Genomic DNA, 26,602 nt, shown 5'->3' with positions numbered 1-26,602 from the left:
GTAAGGCAAATACTTGTTTTTTTTTCCATAAGCATTGAGAATGAGGATAAGAAGAAAGCTGTTTCTTTGATTAAACTGAAATCTTACCTGTGTGCCCAGACCTCCCCACCAGTTCTTAGATCATTGGACAGCACCCCCAATATTAAGCGTGTCTAAAACTTTTGTATTTCACCCCAAATTCAGGATGGTATGAATGGAGAAAGGAGTAACACATGAAGGAGCTTCGTGGTTATAGCCGCATTGCCTTTACCTTTTTGGTATTATACTTACTATATCATACTTTGTATTTTTGTGTGTTTAAACATGAAAAGTAATAAAATATTATAGTACATTTGTAAAAGGGGGAAAATCACCCCTAGCTTCCACCATTATTATAACTCTTAAGCATAGCATTCTCCTGAATTCGTTCCTCATATGCACTTTTTCCAAAAAGTTCTAAGCAACATTATAAACACTGTTGGAAGATTTTAAAATTTAGCATAGCATAAGCATTTTTTCATGTTTTAAAGTGGTTTCATAATTATACTTCTTTTTGAAAAATTTTTTATTGTGATAAACTTTACCTTTTTTTTTTTGATATAGGGTCTCACTCTCATCCAAGCTGGAGGGCAGTGATGCCAGTCATGACGCACTGCAGGTTCCAGGTTCAAGTGAATCTCCTGCCTCAGCTTTCTGAGTAGCTGGGTCTACAGGCATGTGCCACCATGCCCAGCTAATTTTTGTATTTGTTTGTAGACATATGGTTTCACCTTGTTCCCAGGCTGGTTTTGAACTCCTGGGCTCTAGCAATCTGCCCATGTTGGCCTCCCAAAATGCTGGGATTATAGGTGTGAGCCCCTGTGCCCAGCTAAAATGTACCATTTTAACCATTTAAAAGTATACAGTTCGCTCTACATATCCGCAGTTTCTACATGTGAGGACTGAAAACATTCAAAGAAAAAAAATACAACAAAAATATAGTAGAACAATAGCATTTACATTGTATTAGGCAATATAAGTAATTTAGAGATGATGTATCTGAGGGATGCATATGGATTATATGCAAATAATGTGCCATTTTATATGAGAGACTTGATCATTTAAGGATTTTTTCATCTTCATGGGTCCTGGAACCAACCCCCATGGATACTGAGGGGCAACTGTGTAATTCAGTGGCATTAAGTATTACGTTCATGTTGGTGTGCAGCCATCATCACCATCCATCTCCAGAACTTTTGTTCATCTTCCCAAACTGAAGCTCCGTGCCCACTAAACACTTCCCTTTTACCCCTTCCCCAGCCTCTGATAACCACCATTCTATTTCTGTGTCTATAAATTTGACTACTCTAGATGCTCATATTAGTGGAATAATAAAATATTTGTCCTTTTGTATCTGGCTTATTTCACTTAGTGTGATGTTCTGAAGGTTCATCCGTATTGTAGCATGTGTCAGAATGTCCTTCCCTTTCAAGGCTGAATGATATTTCATTGTATGTAGATACACATTTTGTTAACCCATTCATCTGGTTTTTTTTCTTTATAATCCAGGACAATGCTGAAACGCATTCATCTGTTGATGGACACCGGGTAATTAAACTTTTTGAAGACTGTAATAGTCAATCAAGTAGATAAATCATACTAGAAGATGTAGTTTTTGCCGTCAAAGAATATTGAAGTTGATATGCCAACATGTGAAACACAGAAAATGAAAGCAACTAAGTGATGTGAGAAGCCAGTGTGGGTTTATACAGAGTAACCAAAGGAGGCTGTCCTCGCCTTTCATCCAGTTGTTAGACTGAGGGAGGGTAGGACCTGGGAGGATTCCAGAAGAAGGTCTTCAGTTTGATTTCTGACCCTCCCACTTCTGCTGCTCTGTTAGGCCTCTGTGTACAGTTAGCAGCCATCTCATAGTAAATCTTCCAAATCATTAGGAGGTCCACTGCTTTGTCAGGACAATTTATACCTTTTCTCAATTAGCAAATTGTGTGGCAATCCAGAGTTAACTGGAGTGTTGCTCCCCTTTTCTGTTTTGCTCCCGTGTGGATGTAGTGCAAGAAGGCCTGCCAAGGTCAGGCTCCCATTTCCTCCCTGGGTTGGTATAGACCCGTTTGTTGGCCAGACATTGCCTAAAGCCCTGTAGTTGAGGGTGGTGTGCTTGCATTTGCCTGGCTGAATTAAAGCTCTTTGGTGCTTTTCTATCAGTCGAATCCCTTCTCCTCCATGTCTTTTAGAAATTTAGAAGGGTTTATCAGTGGTACCTCACTCTGTTTTCCACAGGTTTTTAAAACTTTTTTTTGTACTTTTACATTTGTTTGATTTTTTTTTTTTGAGACGTGCTTTCGCTCTTGTTGCCCAGGCTGGATTGCAATGGCGTGATCTTGGCTCACCGCAACCTCTGCGTCCCGGATTCAAGTGAATCTTCTGCCTCAGCCTCCCGAGTAGCTGGGATTACAGGCATGCACCACCATGCCTGGCTAATTTTCTTTGTATTTTTAGTGGAGATGCAGTTTCTCCATGTTGGTCAGGCTGGTCTCGAACTCCCAACCGCAGGTGATCCACCCGCCTCCGCCTCCCAGAGTGCTGGAATTACAGGTGTGAGCCACCGCACCTGGCCTTGTTTGATCATTTTAATGGGACTTTGGGGAGAGGGAATAGGTAAACAGATGGCTCATTCATCATCCTGAATTTATTTTTGTGTACTATTTATCATCTTAAGTCTGTTTGGCTGCTATAACAAAATACCTTAGACTGGGTAATTTATGAACAATAGAGGCTGGGCGCGGTGGCTCATGCCTGTAATCCCAGCACTTTGGGAGGCCGAGGCGGGTGGATCACGGGGTCAGGAGATCGAGACCATCCTGGCTAACACGGTGAAACCCCGTCTCTACTTAAAAAAAAAAAAAAAAAAAAAAAATTAGCCAGGCGTGGTGGCGGGCACCTGTAGTCCCAGCTACTCGGGAGGCTGAGGCAGGAGAATGGCATGAACCCGGGAGGCAGAGCTTGCAGTGAGCTGAGATCGTGCCATTGCACTCCAGCCTGGGCGACAGAGCGAGACTCCGTCTCAAGGAAAAAAAAAAATGCTAAACAGACATGTAGTTCTTACACAGAGTCAAATTTTCGAAACTAAATTACCTTATCATAACGTATACAAAAATTATCTGGGCGTGGTGGCGGGCGCCTGTAGTCCCAGCTACTAAAGAGGCTGAGGCAGGAGAATGGCGTGAACCCGGGAGGTGGAGCTTCCAGTGAGCTGAGATCGCGCCATTGCACTCCAGCCTGGGCGACAGAGCGAGACTCTGTCTCAAAAAAAAAGAAAAACCAATAGAAATGTGTTGCTTACCATCCTGGCAGCTGGGAAGTCCAAGACCAAGGCACCAGTGGACTTGTTGTCTGGTGAGGGCTTAATCACTTCTCAAAGGCCCCACCTCGTAATGCTATTACATTCGGTATTAGGTTCCAACGTAGGAATTTTGGGGGGACACCAACATTTGGATCATAGCAATTACATTTTCCTATTTACTGAACTCTTTTTTTTTTTTGAGACGGAGTCTCACTCTGTCACCCAGGCTGGAGTGCAGTGGTGCAATCTCAGTTCAGTGCAAGCTCCTCCTTGCGGGTTCGTGCCATTCTCCTGCCTCAGCCTCCGGAGTAGCTGGGACTACAGGCGCCCGCCACCACGCCCGGCTAATTTTTTATATTTTTAGTAGAGACGGGGTTTCACCGTGTTAGCCAGGATGGTCTTGATCTCCTGACTTCGTGATCCACCTGCCTCGGCCTCCCAAAGTGCTGGGATTACAGGTGTGAGCCACCGCGCCCGGCCTGAACTCTTAATTGTTCTGATTTCATTCGATTCTGTTGGGTTTTCCAGATGCAAAATTATATTACTTATAAATCAGGGTGATTTTTGGCTCTATATTTATATGACTTTTTTTTCCCTGTTGTAATATTCTGCTTGTAGTTTCTAGAATGATACTGAATAGCACTTTTGGTGGGCATCTTTGGCTTAATCCTCACTTTAGCCGTTAGCACTGTTGGCTTTAGTCACTTTCTGCATATTGCCAAATTGCTTTTTGGAAAGGTGCACTAGAATTGGAGAACGCTTGTCACCCATGTCCACACCCAAGCTTAGTGACCAAAGCATTGTGAAGGGTCTTCCCAATTTGTGGCTCTTGTCATTTTAAAATTAAATTTGGGTTTACCATTTATTATTTTTTCTAGAAATTCTGGAGTCTGAGAATAGAATTGGCCTAGGTTTGTACATTGTTTTGTTCTCACCAGATAATTACACAACTTTTTCTTCCTATGCCAAAGCAACAGTGTTGTGGAGTGGAAATTACTGTTGTTAATTTTGGCACCATAGTTTGGTGAAAAAAGTATGGATCTCGGAGCCAGATATCAGAACTTAGCTCTGTCACTAATAGCCTGGTGACTTTTCATAACCTTACTTAAACTCTTTGAACTTTAGTTTCAGCATTTGTTTAAAAAAAAAAAAAAAAAAAAAAAAAGATTTCACTGTGTCTCACTGGGAGATTGAGAACATGGAGTAAGATGCAAAGTGGGCCCTTCCTTAGCAATGGAGAAATCATTAGCATTCACATACCAAGGCATTCAGCAAGAAATTGTTGCCATTTGAAGATTTTGATAGACTTTAATTTTGATCAAAGGTGATTTTATAACCTTTTTTTCTCCGTGATTCTTTATCCCTAATTTCCAAATGGAATCAGGGTCAATGATAATTGTATCTGCATCTTTCTTTAATAATCTATTTTATTCCAGATTTTAAACATTGCTTAATGGGTAGAATATAAATGAAATTACAAAAGCAGTGTCCAACATTTATTGAGCACTTTACTATGTGGGCAGGTAATTGAGTACTTTACATATGTTTATTTAATCTTCCCAACATTCCTACTTCTTGGGGAAATAAAGGTGCTTGAGAGGTTACCCATTCAGGTCGTGGGAGAGCCAGGTCCGGGGCCTGGCAGTTTTGCTGCTGAGCTGCTGTCACTGTGCTGCCTTTGTGGTCTTTACAGGGTTGTTCCCTTTATTCTGTGTTCCTTAAGCCCCTTTTATTGCTTTGAGATCTAGGAAAAAACAAAACAAAAACACTGAGTTTTTGAAAATTTTGAAAATTTAATTGTTTTAAATAGTGTCAAATGTACAACATTCATATCTATTAAATATATGTTAATTCTACTCTGTAGCAGTAAGACCTTTTCTTTTTTTTTTTTTTTTTTTTGAGACGGAGTCTCGCTGTGCTCCCAGGCTGGAGTGCAGTGGCGTGATCTCGGCTCACTGCAAGCTCCGCCTCCCGGGTTCACGCCATTCTCCCGCCTCAGCCTCCCAAGTAGCTGAGACTACAGGCGCCCGCCACCACGCCCGGCTAGTTTTTTGTATTTTTAGTAGAGACGGGGTTTCACCATGTTAGCCAGGATGGTCTCGATCTCCTGACCTTGTGATCCACCCGCCTCGGCCTCCCAAAGTGCTGGGATTACAGGCGTGAGCCACCGCGCCCGGCCAACAGTAAGACCTTTTCTTATCCAGGCAGTATAGTTAGATCTTCTATTTATCTTTAATAGCCTTCTGTTTATCTTAAGAACTCTGGCTTAATTTTCTCTTGGATTATTATGAAGCCTTCATTATTGGGATATTTTTGTCAATAAATTGTCCTGACTTGGTCCAACTTGGAGCTCTCTTTCTTTCTTTGCTCTTGCATCATCATCTGAAGACCCTACCTTGGCTTTAGGCTGCCAGGGACCGGTCATTCCAACAAGATTCTCTCAACTCTGCTCCACAGCACTTTTTTGGCTATTGATTACAGGATTTACCTTGTAGTATTGAAGCTGGTTTATTTTGCCCATCTTCTGTCACTGTGTAGGGTGCTTCTCGGGGCTAGGGACTGGACTTCGATGAGTTTTGCATTGTCAGCACCCAGCCTGTTTGGCCTGTGGTGGGCACTCACTAAGTGTCTCTGGTACCGGGGCCTGTGATGGGCACTCGGTAAGTGTCTCTGGCTTGAGTGTTGCTTGGCTGCTTTCCTCGTTTCACACTGCACTTTAGACTATTGCAGCTAAAATTAGCACACATCATCTGTTGATGGGATGCTTGCCTCCTTTTAAGCATTTCTCAAGCTTTCAAAATTTCTTCCTGAAGTTTGTCCTTCACAGAAGAAATTGCTCCTGAATTAGAGGGAATTTACTCCAGGCTTCCTTGTGCTTAAATGTGGCAACTTTTAAGGCTGCCTTCATTTTTTGCCTCAGAGTTTATAAAGCAGCCTAGTGTAAATAGATGCTGTAGGGCCGGGCACGGTGGCTCACGCCTGTAATCCCAGCACTTTGCGAGGCTGAGACAGGTTGATCACCTGAGGTCAGGAGTTCAAGACCAGCCTGGCCAACATGGTGAAACTCTATTGGAAATACAAAAATTAGCAGGGCGTGGTGGTGTGTGCCTATGATCCCAGCTACGTGGGCGGCTGAGGCAGGAGAATTGCTTGCACCCAGGAGGCGGAGGTTATAGTTAGCCGAGATTGCACCACTGTACTCCAGCCTGGGTGACAAAGTGAGAGTCTGTCTCAAAAAAAAAAAAAAATTCTGTACTTAGCTTATTTAATATAAGCAGTTTTATGCTAGTCTCTGCTCTGTCGTGTTTTGTTTCATTTTCAATTGTTGCTTCTCATGTGGTAATGAAGAAAGCATTTAAAGGCCAACTTAGGTGGGTGCCTATTTTGGTCCAGCTTGCTCAAGTTGTATCATGACTCATTGATGAGGAGGAAGGGCAAGGAGACATCTAACTCTCACAGGCTTTGTTTCTTGTAGCTCAGAGAGGGTTCCTTTAATCCATTTTAGAATTTTTTTTTTTTTTTTTTTGAGATAGGTTCTTGCTCTGCCACTCAGGCTGGAGTGCAGTGTGCCATCATAACTTGCTGCAGCCTCAAACTCCTGGGCTCAGGCGAGCCTCCCACCTCAGCCTCTGAGTAGCTGGGGCTACAGGTGGGCCACCACATTTGGCAAATTTTTAAATTTTTTATAGAGATGGGGTCTCACTCTGTTCCCCAGGCTAGTCTCAGACTCCTGGGCTCAAGCCATCCTCCTGCCTTGGACTCCCGAAGTGCTGGGATTACAGGCATGAGCCACTGCGCCTGGCCCCACATTAAAAATTTTGAAAGAGTAGCTTTGATTCAGGTGTAACTGTCCTCCTAAAGAAAAATAAAATGTTCTGAGGCGTTTTATTTTAAAGTTGGAAAGTACTGGGAATAAATCTGTTTCAGGGGAAACATTGAAATGCTACATTTGAAAATCTGTAGAATTTGCTTCAGGTGAGACAAAGGATGGGGTGAGTCATTGAAAGGACTCACTGGGACATGTGTGTAGTGGAGGGTTTAAAAGTATTTGCAGGAAAAAATTGAGAACCTTTCATTTCTAAATTAGAAATGCCTGAGTGAATTTAGGAGGAAGGGACTGGTTAAGTTCCCAGGGGTTGGTTCCACAGTTGCTGAGCATCCGCTGTCACCAAGTCAGATGTGGCTACGGTCCTCGGGGAGGTGACAGGTAGGGGAGAAAGCCTTATCCACGAGGCTTTAATTCAAGGTGCCAAGGACCATGTGATTTGGCAGCAGGTGCATTTCAAGCATAAAGAGGTGGATTTTTTCAGTTGGGAATTACCAGTGGTCACCAATGTTTTTATCATCAGATTCTTTTTATATTTTCTTTCTTCCTCCCTTCCTGCCCCCATGGCTATGATCTTATTACTAGCCAAGAATTGTTGTTTAGTACAAGATAATGGTATTAATGGCTCATATTTGTTTATTAATTATGCTTAATGTGAGCTGAACGAGGCAGAGGCTGGAGATGGAGAAGAGGATCTGGTGGTGAGTGCTGTGGAACCCCAGCATCCCAGGCCAGGCAAGGCAGAGGAACAAGCAGAGGAGACAAAGAATCACAAGGGAGGAGGAAACTATCAGAAAGTTCCTATAGAGAGCTTACAGTTAACTCACTGAAATCCCTCTACAGCTGCCTGAGATAGGTTTTGTCATACCTCCATTTTACAGGTGGGGAAACTGAGACCTTGAGTAGTTAAGTAACATAACTCCAATGCAGGAAGTAGTCATTGACAGACCCAGGACTTGAAGTGAGGCTGTCAGCCTCCTGAGTTCCTCCTCTTAATCACTACTGCCTTCCAAGTTTCTAGAGTGTTTCTGTCAAAAACAAATGTGACAGTTTGGTTTGTGTAACTTTACTATAGTAGATCTGTAGTTCTCAATACATACTTTATCTTAGCCAGAAGGCTAAGGAAGCGATTGATATGTGTTTTAAATATTGAAAAAGAGCTTCTGGACTTTGATTATTGGGTTTGTAGAAGAATAGAGATCTCATGAGCTGGCTTTGGGAATCTGGTCCGATCTTGTCGTTTTGCCTCTGGCGAAAGTGAAGGCCCTTGTTGAGGGACCTACCCAACACTTCACTGGAACTTGAGCCTGGGTCTCTTGAGTCCACGGTCAGAGTTTTTCCCATTGCACTATGATGTCCTTGGAATGTGTGTTCTTTACACAGGCAGTGTTGCAAGTGAAAGTTAGGGAAAGTCAAAATGGGTAAGATGTTAAAAGTGCCCTTATCAAGAGCACAGATAATCTTCAGGAGCCCCATCCAGTGTCTTCATTGAACTGGACCCCTCTGCTGTCCTCTCCTTGCTCAGGTGTTGAGACTCCCCTCTCTTTGGTTTCCTCCTCCCTATTCACTCTTCTCACCCTCCTCTGCTGGCTCCCTACCTTTATTTACCTGATGTGGGGTTCCACAAGGCTCACCACTAGAGCCTTTCTTCCATCCTCATCCTCCCTCACTGGGGTCAGTATGTTCTGTAGTTAAAACTCACCTTTGTGTCGATGACACTGACTTAGCTCCAGTCTATATTTTGACTCTGAGGTTCAGATACGAGTGTCCAGCTATTTACTTGACCCTGCCCTTTGAATGTCTCCTAGACATTGCAGACTCAACATGCCACATCTGTTCATGGCAACTCCATGCCCTGTCCCATTCTTCCTCAGCTCAATTACTGCCACCACCAATTGGGAATTATTCATAACTGTAATAGCTGACACTTACTGAGAGTTTATTATGTGCTGGGCACTGCCTCAAAAATATTGCACGAATTTACACAAATAATCTGTTTGGTCCTAACAGTAATACCATGAGGCAGGTTATGGTAATAGTGATAGCTTATATAACTCCTAGTGTGTACCACACACTGTTTTTAGCATGTTACAGATATTAACTCTTTGAATTCTTGTCACAGATTCATGAGGTAGATACTGGTATTATCTCTAATTTATAGGTGAGAAAACTGAACTACAGAGAGATGAAGTTACTTGTTCCAGGTCCCTCGGTTACAACTTGCCTCCCAGGCTGGGTGCCGTGGCTCACACCTGTAATCCCAACACTTTGGGAGGCTGAGGTGGGTGGATCATGAGGTCAGGAGTTCGAGACCAGCCTGGCCAACATGGTGAAACCCCATCTCTACTAAAAATACAAAAATTAACTGGGCATGGTGGCGGGCACCTGCGGTCCCAGCTACTCGGGAGGCTGAGGCAGGAGAGTTGCTTGAACCCGGGAGATGGAGGTTGCAGTGAGCCGAGATCACGCCACTGCACGCCAGCCTGGGTGACAGAGCGAGACTCTCTCAAAAAACAAACAAAAAAACCCCCCCAAAAACCAAAAGCCTGCCTCCTGGCTGCTCTCTTGTCCTTCTCTCTAGTGAGCATCTTAGTGCTGGCCACCACCAGCTGTCCCCGGATCACTGCAGCAGCCTCCTACCTGTGCTTTCTGCTTTCACTCTGTCCTCTTCCACACAGCAACGATGTTGGTCCTGAAATGAAAAACAGAACATTTCATTTAAACCTTCCAGTGGCTTCCTGCTGCACTCCGAATAAAATATAAGCCGCTTTCTGTTGCCCACAGGCCCCTCCTAAGGAAACCCCCAACGTCCTGGTCTTTTCTGTATCCTCATACATGCCAGTCTTTCCTGCCTCTTGTTAGCCTTTTATTGATCTCTTCCATTTTGTTGTTCTCTCCATTAGAATGTAAGCTCCCTGAGGGCTAGAGCTTGATCAATGTAGAAAGAAGTAAGAAAGAAAGAAGTACAGGTTTAATTTTAGGCTATATCAGTGTTCCATTTGGAAATTGTGTTCTGAGTTCCAAAAGAGCCAAATCTTACTAGACTGGAACACAATCCAGTGCCAAGTTGTGGAGTGCTTGTATAGTTCTGCCACTGTCTGGAACCCATACAAGTGTCCCTGCACAGTTGCAGCTGCTTTTTTTGTTGTTGCTTCCCTCTTAGTCCTGCCCATCTGCCTTACGTGCCACAGTGTTTGAACTTCATGAGGCTTCTGCTTGCGAAACTGTGGTGATTCTGATGGTTCTGTGGATAGTGGAAGAAACCTGGCCAGGGACGCACAGGGAGAGAAGCTAAGCCTGAGAAGGTTTGGCCATATTCCTGCCTGTGAAAGACCATGGGAGATGGTAATCTTCATGGTCCCATACTGACCCTCACCAATTCAGATTCTCCTGGCACTGATTTGCAAATTGAGCAACAAGTCTAGCTGTCTAGATGGCCACAGTTACTATTTTCTTTAGCTCTCAGTGCCCATTCTAACCCATGGCAGCTCTTTGTCACTGTCCCTAGAGATTCCTTTGAACCCACCTTGATGCACATAACTACACTAATGGCAAATTCTTTCATTTTTTCAGTAACTAAACCTGTCAGCATGGAGCCCAAGGAAATAGGTCTTATGAGAATTTCTGTAGTAAGCAAAAACATAGAATTTGGGGTAATATTAGTAAATAAGCAATAACTTAGCAAATTAAGATCTTGTTTGTAGTTCTGCTGTGGAGGAGAGTAACTTGTCATCTTACTTAAGACCCTGTAACTTCCAAAGAAGTGTCATTCTGTGAAAGTGTTGAGGGAGGGTAGGCCCCTGCTATGAATTTAGGAGTGTGCAGTTCACATATACTTTCTAAATACTGAGCAGGAGTAATGACTGTAATAAACTAGGGAGACTTTTTTTTTGTTAAGGCAGAGTCTTGCTCTGTCGCTCAGGCTGGAGTACAGTGGTGTGATCTCAACTCACTGCAACCTCTGCTGCAAGGGTTTAAGCGACTCTCCTGTCTCAGGCCCCCAGGTAGCTGGGATTACAGGTCACGCCACCACGCCTGGCTAATTTTTGTGTTTTTAGTAGAGACAGGGTTTTACCATGTTGGGCAGGCTGGTCTCGAACTCCTAACCTCAAATGATCTGCCCACCTTGGCCTCCCAAAGTGCTGGGATTACAGGCGTGAGCCGCTGTGCCCGGCTGGGAGACTTTTTCTTTTTCTTTTTCTTTTTTTCTTTTTCTCTTTTCTTTTCTTTTCTTTTCTTTTCTTTTCTTTTCTCTTTCTTTTTCTTTTTTTGACAAGGTTTTGCTCTGACAACCAAGCTGGAGTGCAGTGGCATATCATAGTTCACTGCAGCCTCAAACTCCTGGACTCAAGTCATCCTCCCATCTCAGCCCCCCAAGTAGCTGGGACTACAGGTGTGCAACCACCCACTGGCTATTTTTTTTTTTTTTTTTGTAGACATGGAGTCTCACACTGGTCACAAACTCCTCTTTCTTCTAAAGCAACAAAAACGTGTTCTTAGTTGACAGTGGAATGGTAAACATGACTCTCAGAACTGTTGTACTGAGTTCATGACTTGTTTAGGTGACAGGAGGTCAATATAGATGGTGCCAGCTTCACACCCTTGTGTCATAGGGTCCCTTTGCCCAGCACTCTCTTTTTAAATTCAGAATAATTGGGAAGTGGTGGGTGTAAACCAGCACTGCCTTCTCTGCAGACCTACCAAGGTGTTATGCAAGCAGTATATTTACATAAATTTATATTGCATAAATATATAGTATATTTGCTAATAATAATACCAAGGTATTATGGAAATAGAGAAGGCCTAACTTATTAGAACCCACGTTTGTTTGTTTGCCAAGACCTCTGCTGGTCTTTTTTTTTTTTTTTTGGTCTTTTTTTCCTTTTTTTCTATTTTTCTTTTTTGAGACAGGGTCTTGCTCCCATTGCACAGGCTTAAGGGCAGTGGCATGATCATGGCTCACTGCAGCTTCAACTTCCCAGGCTCAGGTGATCCTCCCACCTCAGCTTCCCAAGTAGCTGGGACTACAGGCGTGTGCCGCCACACCTGGCTAATTTTTTATATTTTTTATTAGAGACAGGGTTTCACCATTTTGCCCAGGCTGGTCTCAAACTCCTGGGCTCAAGTGATCTTCATGCCTCAGCCTCCCAGAGTGCTGGGATTACAGGCGTGAGCCACTGTACCTGGCCCTATAGCATCTATTTACACTAGGTCTGTCTCTTGGTCTTGAATGTTACCTTTAATGACCTCTCAGTCAGGGAGGTCAGGAAAATGAGATTTCTTTGTAGATATTAAAGAATATCACAGAAAGTACTTTTGGTATTGCAGCCCAAGTACATCATGGGTTAAAATGACTTTTACAGATTAGCCTGTGTAGCAGTGATAATGCTTATCATATTACTTCTCTAGAAATGTTTTTTCAGAGTTCTGAACAACCTGTTTATAAGAAGACTTTAACAGTGTAGTCCGTGGGTTAATTGGGGAGATTTATGTTAGAGCCACCAGAAGCAAGGGTTAGCTTTGGCCACAGTAGCCAAAACAACTCTTGCGCCACCCCTCCCTCCTGCTCAGTGTGGCTCGTGTAGGTAGTTGTCTGGTTTCTAGCATCACGCAAGGCTTGGTTACACTGAGTTTCTGGTGGCCTGGAGGGTAACTTTCGGCCTTTGTGTGGAAGCTGTCACTTTGCACCTTAAATATCAGATTGTAATTTGGGGACTTCTTAAGATGATGTCCTTCAGTGATGCAGATATTCTGAAACAACTCCCTGCAGCAGTCCCAGGTACCAGAGATAGCCCTTCTTTTCTTTTTCTGGCAGCAGTAACCTTTGTGGTCTTTCTGGGCCATATCAAGCTTGGCTTGAGGCAACTCTGTTTCCTTCACTCAGAGAGCATTATATCACCTCCCATCACCTCATCCCTGGAATTCTCTTGACTTATTTTGCTGCTGTGACCTTTGAACCAGAGCCCAGGCTCAAGCTTTTGTTGGGTGGAGGTGAATGTGGACTCCCTTCTTCTTGTGCTAAATTCATCATCATAGGCATGGAGTAACTGAGCTTCAAGGGATCTTAAGTCTGTTGCATGTCAGTCAAGTGGACTGCCTTCTGTTTGTGTTAGATGAAGTATTGGGGGAAGTGTAGGGTCTGTGTTTTCACAGCTCCTTTGAGACTGCTAAAGGTATCCGGCCTGTACTGTGTGATACAATGAGCTGTACTGACAATACACCTTCACAAAGAGCAAGTCTAGCACTGTGTCTTTCCATACAGTTGTTTTGATGTGTAGTGCATTTTGTAGCGTTTAGAGGGGAAATGTAGAAGAAGATACTAGTTTTGTTTTTTTTGGCCATATGCTTCAGTGTAAAATGATCCAGCACTTTCCAAAAGATATTTTTATTAGTAGTACTAAACTATTATCTATATGCTCATGTTGATTAAATTGATTGAAAAGCTTAATTTTCAATACATATATTTAGATCTTTCCTAGACAAAATGTAATATTAACTTTGATAATACTTTTTGTTTTATGTCATTTGAGAGCATTTTGACATTGTAAGTTGAGAACAGTTGCTCTGATAATAGATTATTTTCTTCTTTATCATTTTACCTATTTTATTAGTTTATTTTATTTTTTAGTAGATGCCAGCAAGTATTCTTTATTTGATTCTGATACTTTTCCCCTTTAAGAGTCTTATTGAACAAATACTTTTAGAGGACCTCGTATGTTTAGGGCACTGTTGTAGAACCGGTGAAAGGAAGGAGAGCCGGAGGTAAGTCGCAGTCTCTATTTGGGGAGCTTCCCTGGGTGAGTTTAGCTTTCTTTGTGTAGACCCCATGGGGATCCAGAATACTGGCCATAGTTTTTGAAAATGTAGAACAGTTAGTAGATATTCAGAATTCAGAACTTAAATTATATATGCTTTCTACCATCTAGTTTAAACTTTTAAAAGATATTGTTAAATTTACACTTAAATTGCTTTAGTATGTCTTTATGATTTTAGCTCAAGTATGATAGAACGAAGATATGTTCTTTTCCCTTCACTGCTGTGTTCTGATCTTAATGTCAAGGGAAGATAGTAATATTGTGTTTGACACTAATACGTTTAGAAGATAATTTCTAGCCCCAGTTTATGATAGCTATGTACATTTATGAGGAAAATCTTTAGCACATGGCTTACATGGTGCAGAAATTAGTTTCAAATGACTTCATCTATGTTTAATATCTGATCATTATGTTAAGAAAAAAGGAGAAAAGCAAATGGAGACTCTCCCTCTCCCAGGCCATTTGACAATAACATAATTGGGAACGTGTCCTTGGCCTCTCTCCTCCTCCTCCCCGCAGAATGATGTAGGTCCTCTTTACTCTTAGTGAGATATACAGCAGACCTATTCATTCACTTCCAAGAAGTTCTCAAAACAGCAGACAGCTGTGAACACTTGATACGTGTTTGGCTTGGAATTCAGCGTGTGAACTTCTGCCTAGACGGGTTTTCCCCAGACCAGAGGGCTTTATTTCAGAACACAGTTGTGAAGTGAGGTGATGCTTCTTTACGGCGCAGCTAAACCTGCACCACTAACTGCGTGGATAGACAAGAGATGCACCATGGTAGTCGTGAGGGTCTGACTTTCTCCATAACTGGGAAGTTAAAATGGACAGTTTGGCAAGAAGGAAAGTTGCATATTTCTCATGTATTCTATAGCCATTTCCTTTTGTTTATCAACGTGAATGTTGAGAGTTGGACCTCAGTATGAATTTTAATTAGAATTGTAGTATAGCGTTAATCTTACTATGGTAGCAAGACCAGTGTAATATGAATACACTTAAAAAAAACTTATACATTATAAAATGAATAATTGAAGCCATGCCAAGTCCATGATACTATGCATTCATGCCATTTTATCTTTTTTTAATTGCTTTTTTATTTTTGATATTTCAACTGATCATTTATTACCTTTTCCTCCCTGGTTGTTTAAAGTTATCTTTTCTTCATTTTTCTTTAGCAGGAATCTATTTTATTAGCGTTTTGGGACAAGTGGCTACCTGAATACAGATTTTATTTTTGTTGTGAAAATTGGTTTCTTGCAGATATTCTTCAGTGAAATTAAAAAGTGCTTCATGCCAAAGGAGAAAACTGGTCAGGAGGAGTCCCTGCATAGTTTGATTTCCACTTAAATAAAGCCCTGTCTCAGTGCCTGTGCAGCTGTCTAACTGTTGGCTGCCGAGACAAATCTGCAAGCCTGGCTCTCCTTATGGAGTGGCGATAGTTGGGTGATTAATTGAAGATATGATTTTGTATTTGAGGACCCAAGCAGAAGAAAGTCTCACATTCTAATGGTGTTTGAAAGGTGTCCTCTTTTAACTATTTAAATTGGGAGAGAGAAATGCTGTAATTTGTCATCTAAATTAGAAAGTTAAACCTGTTTTATTCTTCTTAGCACAGTGCCTGGGATGTTGGGCATTCAAGTGTTTGTACAGTGAATGAATAAATGGACAGATGGGTGGATAAATAAATTTAGTTGATCTTTATTTAAAAAATATTTCATTCGAAAAGAAATGAAGAGCAGATACCTTACATTAAATGTGAGGAGTAATAGCTCCCTTGTAGCTTTTGCACTCCCATTTCTTTGGGCAAATGACTGGGGTAAATGGATTATGATATGGGGCCGGGGTGAACCACCTCACTTTGTGGGTGTTATGGGAGGGATATTTAAAAAGGCAGAAGGAGAAAGAAACAAAATCTCATTTGTTTCCATGCATTTTACTGGTATCTTAGCGAGGTAATTCAGACTTAAATCCTAGGCTGAAATTCCTGCCTTAATTTTTTTTTTTTTGAGATGGAGTTTCGCTCTTGTTGCCCAGGCTGGAGTGCAGTGGCGTGATCTTGGCTCACTGCAGCCGCCACCTCCTGGGTTCAAGCGATTCTCCTGCCTCAGCCTCCCGAGTAGCTAGGATTACAGGCGCCCACCACCACGCCCAGCTAATTTTTTGTATTTTTAGTAGAGACGGGATTTCACTATGTTGGCCAGGCTGGTCATCTTAATTTTTTTTTTTATTTATAGAACTGGCCTAAATACAGTGAGGCATTTCCATTCTGGTTTTTATCCTTCCATTAGCCTGAAGGGGTGATGGGGGCAGGTGGTCACATTTCACAGCAAAGTAGGGAGGTAGGGAAATGCAGTGCCGAGCCTTAGGACCAATCCTTAGCTTGTTAGCTGGCCTCATTAAGAGTTATGATTTTTAGGGAGAAGGGGAAGGACAGATTCTCTTGTCTGTTTTGTTCATAGCGTGTTTTGGACCACATTAACCTGGCCCTTAAAACATTGCTTTGACTGAGTTACCCATGAATGTTAAGCTTTTATTCATGTTCGCTATAGGAAATAATTGTAAATCCTGTTTTTTTTTGAAGCGGAGTCTGGCTCTATCACCAGGCTGGAATTGCAGTGGCGGATCTCAGCTCACTGCAAGCTCCGCCTCCCGGGATTTTTACGCCATTCTCCTGCCTCAGCCTCCCGAGTAGCTGGGACTACAGCCTGCCACCTCCTTGGCTAGTTTTTGTATTTTTAGTAGAGAGCGGGGTTTCACTGTATTGGCAGGATGGTCTCGATCTCCTGACCTGCGTGATCCGCCCGTCTTGGCCTCTAAGTGGGATTGAGCTTGAGCCACCCAGCCCGACCCGTAAATCCTGTTTTTACATTTGTATGAGATTATTGTCTTTGTCCCTTCCACCTTCTGATGACTCTTCCGTAGTGCTTCATTGGTGACATTTCTTCAAAATTTAATACTGGGAAAAACATCTTTCCTGGCTAACTAGACAGTTTCCTCATTTCTGATGAGATTTGTGTAAGCCATCCTGAGTCTGTCTTTGCCCTGATCAAGAGTATACTTAGGGCCAAGGTTTTAATGCTTTGCGTTAACATTTTTCCTGTCTTCTTTTTCTTAACTCTATTTTTCCTCTTAAAAGTTATTATAAACAATCTTATTTTGTATGTGCTTTTAATTAGGTGCTTTACATTCTTCTTGGAAAGAGTCATGTTTCTAATAGATTCTTTAAAACAACAGTGCATGTTCATTATTAAGTACTTCCTTTGTATTTATGCTTATTGCTCCTGTAACCTTTTCCCACTAACCCTAGTTGATTTTTCTTTCTCGTTTAGTCCTGGATCAAGCTGAGTATCTCCACGTTTAGATGCATAAATACTATTTTGTTAAGATCTTACGTTTGTGGTATAAGAACTTGAAGGAAATAGAACTGATTTGTTATTTCTAAAAGGTAAGCTTTTGATAAGTGAGTATGAATTCCCTCTAAGAACTAGATGATATAGATCATTGCTGAACCCCAAACTAATGTTCCTTATGTCCAGCTGTGATTCTAACCTTTGACTGAAATGTGGGTTAAGGGAACATTTGGATCATTATCTTTTTTCCTGCTACCCAGTGTCTACTCTTTGATTTGAGGTAATATTATTTTCTGGGAAGAACGGCCACAAGATTTAAATCCTGCCATTAATTTTCTCATGTTATATTTGTGCACCTATAGGACATGGTAGTAGTCAAGAATCAACTGAATTTTCCCTGACACTTTTTATTCTTGTTAGTGTTATTGTAATAACACCTGTTTAAAGCAGGCATCTGGATCTTCTAGGAGCACAGATGCTTTCTTGATGAACCTCATGTCATGTTAACCCTTTCTCTGTCTAGAAATATCTTAATTATTTCATATACAGAACGTTATATTACGTGAAACTCTATGGGCCGGGCGCGGTGGCTCACACCAGTAATCCCAGTACTTTGGGAGGCCAAGGCGGGTGGGTCACTAGAGGTCAGGAGTTCGAGACCAGCCTGGCCAACATGGTGAAACCCCACCTCTAAAAATACAAACATTAGTTGGGCATGGTGGCACACACTTGTAGTTCCAGCTAATTGGGAGGCTGAGGCAGGAGAATCACTTGAATCCAGGAAGCAGAGGTTGCAATGAGCTGACATCCCACTACTGCACTCTAGCCTGGGTGACAGAGCAAGACTCCGTCTCAAAACAAACAAAAAACCCCTATAAAGACCTGCGTCTGTAAGAGCCTAGATACAGTGCTGCCACCATGGCTCTATGGCTTCTTTTAGCCTCATTTTGCCAACTTGTAACTATTAATATCTTCCATAAATGGTTATTATTGTAATAAAGGAAAATCATTTTTAGAAATTTTGGAACACTATGTCTAGCTACATTCAATAGTAATTGAATCAGGATAATAAATGTTTCGAAGCCCCTGGTGGTAGTTCACTTATTTCCCACTCTTTGTAACAAAGTTCTTGTGTAAAACATAAGGTTTTGGCTTGTGCTCTGAATCTTAGCACTTTACAGCGGGCAGAGCACAGCATCCCCTTCATTCATCTTAGTTCCTTGGTTTCCTGTGTGCTGTTTCCTGCCTGAATTTGATTCAACTTTGGATCTGTGTGCTTGTCCTTACAGAATTATATGTGCAAGTGATACTACTATGTTCTTAAACTATCCTCTTTATTGGTGGAAGTACTAGTAAATAGAATCATTATATTCATTTACCTACCAGTCATCCTTCAGAACTAATTGAAGTGCAAGTTGGTCTCCTTTCACTAGGAAATAAACTGCCTCCAGCCTTCTGCTTCAGCAGGTCTGCTCCTTGTACCTCAGGCTCCTCTTCCACCCCAGCCAGCTTCAGCCTCTCTCTTGTATTGGCTGCTTGTGTTTTTCTTCACCCTCTCTGGGAGTCCCCTGGGGTATCCTCCTCTCCTTTTGCAGCTTATGTGGTTTCTGCGCTCACTTACTTCAGGGAATGGTTTCTAAACCACATCCAAAGTTAAAAGTGGTAGATTATGGACCCTCCTGTAAATGAGGCTGACCATATATTCTGGAAAACTCTCCTGCTATGAGCCCTTAGAAATACTGCAAAAGAGGCCGGGCGCGGTGGCTCACGCCTGTAATCCCAGCACTTTGGGAGGCCGAGGCGGGCGGATCACGAGGTCAGGAGATCGAGACCATCCTGGCTAACACGGTGAAACCCCGTCTCTACTAAAAATGCAAAAAATTAGCCGGGCGAGGCGGCGGGCGCCTGTAGTCGCAGCTACTCGGGAGGCTGAGGCAGGAGAATGGCGTGAACCCGGGAGGTGGAGCTTGCAGCGAGCCGAGATTGCGCCACTGCACTCCAGCCTGGGCGACTAAGCGAGACTCTGTCCAAAAAAAAAAAAAAAAAAAAGAAATACTGCAAAAGATACAGCAAACATCCTTTAAAAGTCTTTATCAGAAGAAAGTGAGAGAAATCCATAGATAGGGAAAAAGAAAGAGGAGTGAGTGTTTCTGGGAGACAGAAGGTCTAAAACTGGAGTGGGAAGTGAGCCAGACAGAGACCAGGCTGAAAAACAAAAACATCCATCAGCAAATGGAGTTAAAAAGAAAAAGTCTCTTTTGAGACTGTTTGGCTTGGGGTTTGAATTAATGCTACCTGCATGGTCTGGAAAACCCCAAGCTGAGAAACGAATCTAAATGCTTCTGAGTTGGAAGAGCCCTGGGGTGCTTGGCAGAAAGAAATAAATGCAAATCCCTTCAGGAAGAATGCTACCCTCCACCCGCTGATGAAGAGCTGGGGATATGCTGACGACAGAAACATTGCTAGACGTATAAGGAAATGAGCCGCCATGAATGAGAGTCAGCTTAAAGTCAGTGATGACATGCCATCTACTTGATTCATTCATTCCTTGCTTTTTAGCTGACCACCCATTCTATTCTGAGTGCTGTTCTCAGTGCTGTGGTTATAATGGCAAAACATTCTGTGGGGAAATGGGTACTGAGCTGCTGACCAGAGGCTTTGGTACATTTGGCCTGCAGCCCTGCCCACTTCAGGGCTCTGAGTTAATGCTAGAAAACTGGTGCTTGACTGGTCCCAGTTTGAAAACTGCTGATTATGTTAATTCCTGTATTTTACAAATGAAAAAACTGAGACCACAGTGGTTAAATAACTTGCCCGAGGTAGGAGCCTCAGTTTCCTTGCCTGTGGAATGGGGATGATACCTACCTCACAGGGTTGCTGTGGCCATGAACGGTTAACTGGCATGTTGTCTGCCTCAGATATTTCTATTCTTCCTTTGTCTTCGTCTTTAATGATCACAGATACTACAGGGACCCAGTTCTACTGCTTTTCAGATTCAACACTTTTCTGTTGCTGGTATGATTCTCAAGGTCTTTGATTGTTCAAGCCTACACAGAGCTCCACGCCCTCACTTTTAGTTGTTCTCTGATTATTTCATGTATGTGAGTTTCCCCTTCCTAACAGATTGTGAACTGTTTACGTTCAGGGTCCAGAGTTTGTATTTTTATGTTAGCTTTATATTATCTTTATCTAGTCTTGGACTGGTCTGATTTGTTGTTGTTGTTAAGCAACAATAAACAATTATTTATCAATAAACAATTATTATTTGTTTGTTGTTGCTTGATTAATCACAGTAGTTCCATTGTAATGAGGAAACAAGAATATTTCTGTCCAAAAAGTCATTATGCGAGAGTGTTGGCAAAGGAAAACACTTTTGCTGGCCATTTATGATGTTGACATCTGTATTCTGCTGCTTCAGCCTCTGACTGATGATTGCTACCTGAATTCCTACTGCAGTTTGCTTTACAGTACAGGCCTGCTCATTCCTTCTGTGCCAGGCCTGTTTGTGAATGCTGTTCACCACCCTGAGATTCTCTCTGTATGTTGGAAATCATTGAATGAATAGCTCAAGCCGCTTCCATGTAGTTGTAAGCACATGTATTAGGATTGGAAGTGCATCCATTTGTATGGGCACGGGTCCATGGTTAGCTTTGTTTTCCTGTCGCCCTGCCCTGCCCTGATCTCTGGCCTAGATGGACAGTGTGGGCGTGCTCTCTGTGTCTTTCCTGTCCATCTGTTGGCTGAGGGTCAGGCACTTCTGCTTACCATCAGAACCAGGAAGGAATCACTTGGAATTCATCCCTCGCATAGAACCCAACTGTGGCTGGGCTATAGCCAGGGCTCTGTTCAGTTGCTGGCTGCGTTTCAGCTCTCCATTTGAGTCCTTTCTATATGAAAAACATGAAAATGCCAGGGGATTATTTTTGCAAGTAAAAAAGATGGCAGCAGATGTGAAAACAGATTTACTCATCATGATGTAAATTGGTGTTTTGTTTTCATTTTAGTTTAACAATATATAGGTATTCATGAAAATATTTGGCTGTAAAAAATTAGGAAAATTACAAACTGCTGTTATCTGTTGCAGTTCATTCAATTCAGTTTTATTGGAAAGAACTTGAAATTGTAAGTTAAAAAATTTACTGAAATTTGTGGTAGTTAAGCTTTAAGAATTATAAGTAATGCAAAAGACATTTTAAAATTCAGATTTATCAAAATCAATTGTTCCTTTCTTTGTACAGATAAAATAATTTTCTGGAATATGGAATATGGTGGTAGAAGTAATGCAGACTTGTTTTACCACAGCCTTCATTTTCTCTGGCAATTATTTCTGCGTTTCTTCTGTTTTATAAAGGAAATGGCTTGTGTTTAGTAATTTCCTCTGTACCTGTAACCAAGAGAATAAACTTGTTATTACATCTAAACTTGTGTATTCTTGTATACATGCTGGACCAGAGACTAGTTAAAATATTCTGTGTTACCATGGGTCTGTGAAAAGATCTTGTCTTACTGGTTTTGTATTCCTAGTAAATTTCAGTATGATGATATCACCTAAACACTGTAACTATGGGGACATTGGCAGGAGCTTGGGGATATTTTTAGCTACTTGGAACTCTTCTTGTAATGGTATTTATTAGTAATTCAAGACAAATTTTATTATATAATTATGCTCGATGGGTTTATTGCCATGCAAGACTGCAATGTTTTAGATGACTAGAATTTAGCTTTTTAAGAACTCCACATTTTTATTTCAGCTCTTTCAATGGAAAATTTTCTAAAATATGCAATTTCCTTCTTAATGAGAAGGTAATGAGCATAATAGGACTTGTAATTGCCCACCCAGGGTCATCTCTTTATTCTTTTGTGAGGACTCACAGTAATGCTTTTGGAAGGGGTCAGCATGTTGGGCTTCTTTCTACATTTAATGGTCATTTGTCAACAAATATTTACTGAGTTCTTTTCTAGGTCTGGAGATTCAGTGATGAAGGCATATTTCTTGCCCTCAAAAGGTTCACATTGTAGTAGGGAAGATAAACCAGGTAGTAAATCTTAGGACACAATGGGATGTTTACAGTGAAGAGGAGAGGCCAACCTGGAGTATATGGGTTTGAGATCCATGCAAATCTGGGTTCAAATTACAGGGTGAATGGAGTTGTGTTAAGCTCCATCTAGCACTTGCATGGCTAGACGTATGCATGTGTAGTGTTTATTTCTGTCATAGCAGTAAAAAGACTTCTCCTGTAGTTTATTGGCCTATAAAATAATATAATTTATGACATCATTGGAAAAGTGTATTCCTACGTGGGGTCATTTGTTTCTAGAGTAAAACAGTTTTAACACCATATACAAATAAAAGCACTTCTATTCAATTGAACATGCATTTATTGAATACCTAATATACATGTACATTTTGCTTGCTAGATGTCTTGATGAATAGACATTTAAAAGTCCTTACCCTTAAGTAACTCACAAGTTAGCACGGATGATAGGGGCTCAAATACTTAAAATATGGTGTAGAATTGAATGAGCAACTTAAGGTAGAAACATTTGCTGTAGAAGACCATACTTGCTAGGGAGGAACTGGCAAAGATGTATGGAATAGGTGATGTCGAAGCTGCATCATGAAAGATGGCTAAAATTGGGGGAATTTGGGATGAGCATGTACTTAGGTGGATTAGCTGGGAGCTTAGTACAGGCAATAAATATATTAATACTTTGAAAGGAGCATAATTTTTATAGAGGACCCTGGTGGAAGACAAGACTGGCACGATAGGTAGGTGTAAGGCCCTTCTGTGAAGGCCCTTGAATGCCAGGCTGAGGAGGGTGTTCTTAGCCAGTGAATGTGACCAAGTGACTGTTCTTAAAGTTGCAAATGATATTATTGCAGCTGTCCTTTAGCTCACTGGCAAAATGGGTGAGTATTAACTGAGGGGAGGTCATGTGGGTCTAGAGTGAAGAGCACTGAAATTATCAATTGGTTTGAATTCTGGCTTCAGCACTTATTACGCTGGGGGGGACTTCAACTTCAGGCAAGTTGCTCAAAACCTTTCTGAGCCTCAGTTTCCTCATAGAGAAAATGGGAATAATGATTCCTTTTATATGGCTGTCTTAAATGACATAACATTTATGAAATCACCTTTAGTAATTTGCATGTGCAGTTTGTTTGGGATTTCAGCCTAGGTGGTTTGGTTTTTTTCTTTCCAATCTTCCCATACCTTGCATTGATTTTTGTTGTCTTCTGTGCTAGCTCGGAGCTCCAGTACTGTGTGGCAGTAGGGTTCTCATCTTTCTGCTTTGTCTGGGATTTCTAGTACAGCATGATACAAACATCTTTATCTCATTTCGTTCTTAAATATGATATTTGCTATAGATTGTAGGTAAATATCCTTTATCAGAATAAGGAAATTCTCTTCCTAATTTGGAATCTAAAAAAAAAGAGTGTTGAATTTTAGGATACTTTTTTGCTTGTATTGTAATAATCTTTTTCCCTGCTCTTTACTCTTTTAGTATGATGAATTATGTCTAATAGATTATATTTCTAATTAGTAGACAAACAGATTTTCTAATAACCTCTTAGAACTAGTTGTGGATATTATCACTTTTTTAATATTCTAGTTGAGTTTATGTAATACTGCTGTAGGCTATTCTTGAATGTTTGGTAGAACTTGTTTGTAAAATATGTGGCCTGATTTCTTTGTGGGATGATTTTAAACTACAGATTCATTTTCTTTAGTGGGTATAGAACAGTTTAGACTACCTTTCTTCTTGAGGTCGTTTTGTTAAATTGTGTTTCTTAGGAATTTATTCATTTCATATGTTATCTAATTTTATAGCATTAAGTTGTTCATGATATTATTTCATCTTAAGTTTCATGGTGTCTAGTTAGTTGTAGCCCCCTTTTCATTCCCAGTATTTGTATGTGCTGCTCTCTCTTTATCTGTCTTGCCAGAGCTTTGTGTCTGTGATTACTTTTTGCAAAGAATCAGTGTTTGGCTTTGTTTAGCCTCTGTAATTTTTTTTCTTTTTATTTCTTTAATTTCTGTTTTTATTATTATCTTCCTTTACTCTCTTTTGGTTTATGCTGTACTTTTCTAACTTCTTAAGTTGAATGTTTAGCTCCTTAATTTATAACATAAGTTTTCTTTTATAAGATAAGTTTTATAACATTTTATAACAGTTTCTTCTTTTATAAGCTTTTTTTTGTTTGTTTGTTTGTTTTTGAGACAGGGTCTCATTTTGTGGTCCAGGCTGGAGTACAGTGGCGCAGTCATGTTTTACTGCAGCCTTGACCACCTGTGCTCAAGTGATCCTCCTACTTCAGCCTTCTGAGAAGCTGGGACCACAGGCATGTGCCACCATGCCTGGCTAATTTTTTAATTTTTTGTAGAGATGGGGTCTCTCTGTGTTGCCCAGGATGGTCTTGAACTCCTGGGTTCAAGCAGTCCTCCCACTTTGGCCTCCTTAAAGTGTTGGGATTACCCATGTAATCCACCGTGCCCAGACTAACATAAGCATTTAAGGCAATGAATTTTCTTTCAAAATACTGCCTTTGCTATAGCCAAGAAGTGTTTTGTTTTGTTTGGAGACAGGGTCTCACGCTGTCACTGGAGTGTGGTGGTGCGATTATGGCTCACTGCAGCCCCCACCTCCTAGACTTAAGTGATCCTCCCACCTCAGTCTGTTGTGTAGCTGGGACCACAGGAGCATGCCACCATGCTGGCTAATTTTAAATTTTTTTGTAAAAACGGGGTCCCACTGTGTTGCCCTGGCTGATCTTGATCTCCTGGGCTCAAGCATCCACATCAGCATTTGTTATTTTCTGACTCTTTTAGTAATAGCCATTTTAACTGGGGTGAGAAGACATCTGCTTGTGGTTTTGATTTGCATTTCCCTGGTAATCAGTGATGTGGAACACATTTCATGTACCTGCTCTCCATTTGTTGTCTGCTTTTGAGAAATGTCTTTTCAGATCCTTTGCCCATTTTTAAATCAGAATGTCTTTTGCTGTTGAGTTGTTTGAGTTCTTTATATATTCTGGTCATTAATCCTTTGTTGGTTGAATAGTTTTACAAATATTTCTCCCATTGTGTTGATTATGTCTACTTTGTTGATTGTTTGCTGTGCAGAAGCTTTGTACATTTTCATTTATTTTTACTTTTATTTTGTTTTTCTCTTTCTCGGGGATTGATTTTGGTCTCCCCTGCTCCCACCTCCATTCTATTTTTACCCCTCCAGTGATTTAGAAGCTTTATACTTTATTTCTAGTCTTTTAGTGATTGCCCTTTAAATTTTACCATGCTTACCTAAGATAATTAAGTATAAAGTTGAGTATTTTAACTATCCTTCTAAAACGATATAAAGGCCTTAAGTACTTTTGGCTCTGGTCATCCTTGTTTTGATCAAATTGTCTATTTTTTTTTTAGTTTTCCACCCTCCCCCGTGTACTCGTCATAGACACAGTCTAGTGGTTAAGCACATAAACTAGAAACTGAAACCGGCAGCCTGGTGTGACACCCAGCTCTGCTGCCTACCAGATGAGTAGTGCTGGGCAAGCATTTAACCTGCCTGTGCCTCAATTTCCTCACCTATAAAATATGGACAACAAAAGGATCTTTCTTATAAGGCTAAGGCTTTTAAATGAGAAATACAGTACCTATAAAGCATTAAGAGCTATACCTAGAAGTTGATAAGTACTATATATTAATGTAAGTCTGCTGTTACTGCTTTATTGTTCTGTTTTGAATAGACATTGTTTAATTTTACCTACATATTTAACAATTTCTTTTCTCGTTGTTTCTTCTTCTACCTTAGACCTTACTTCTGAGACATTTTCCTTCTATCTGAAGAATATTCTTTAGATGTTATATTGCGAGGTCAGTTGGCCTTATATTTCAGCTTTTGTTCTTTTGAAATGGTCTTCCTATTTCACTCTAATTCTTAGAAGACAATCTTTCTGGGAACATAATTCTGTTTTCTTTGAGTGCTTTGAAGATACTGTTTCATTGATTTTGGCAGCCAATGCCGCTGTTGAGATGTCTCTTATCTGATTGTCATTCTTTTTTTTTTTTTTTTTTTTTTGAGGCGGAGTCTCGCTCTGTCGCCCAGGCTGGAGTGCAGTGGCGCGATCTCGGCTCACTGCAAGCTCCGCCTCCCGGGTTCCCGCCATTCTCCTGCCTCAGCCTCCCAAGTAGCTGGGACTACAGGCGCCGCCACCACGCCCGGCTAATTTTTTTGTATTTTTAGTAGAGACGGGGTTTCATTGTGTTAGCCAGGATGGTCTCGATCTCCTGAC

General features: G+C 41.2%; 1 protein-coding gene across 5 annotated transcripts in view; it reads left to right on the top strand.

The window, feature by feature from the left end:
• TULP4 (TUB like protein 4) overlaps positions 1 to 26,602 on the top strand; it is a 280,793-nt gene that overhangs the window by 32,925 nt on the left and 221,266 nt on the right. Inside the window, exon 1 of one of the 5 annotated variants that reach the window (XM_017958184.3) lies at positions 16,822 to 17,408. The exons of 3 other annotated variants lie outside the window; for them this stretch is intronic. The gene's annotated coding sequence lies outside the window, so the exon portion shown is untranslated. Of the gene's footprint in view, positions 1 to 16,821; positions 17,409 to 26,159; positions 26,184 to 26,602 lie in introns of those variants that run through there. One more of the 5 variants, XM_017958183.3, reaches the window with a different exon arrangement.

This window comes from Papio anubis, chromosome 6 (assembly GCF_008728515.1).
Source record: "Papio anubis isolate 15944 chromosome 6, Panubis1.0, whole genome shotgun sequence".
Lineage (NCBI taxonomy): Eukaryota > Metazoa > Chordata > Mammalia > Primates > Cercopithecidae > Papio > Papio anubis.
This window is presented reverse-complemented; position numbering and strand designations above follow the sequence as displayed.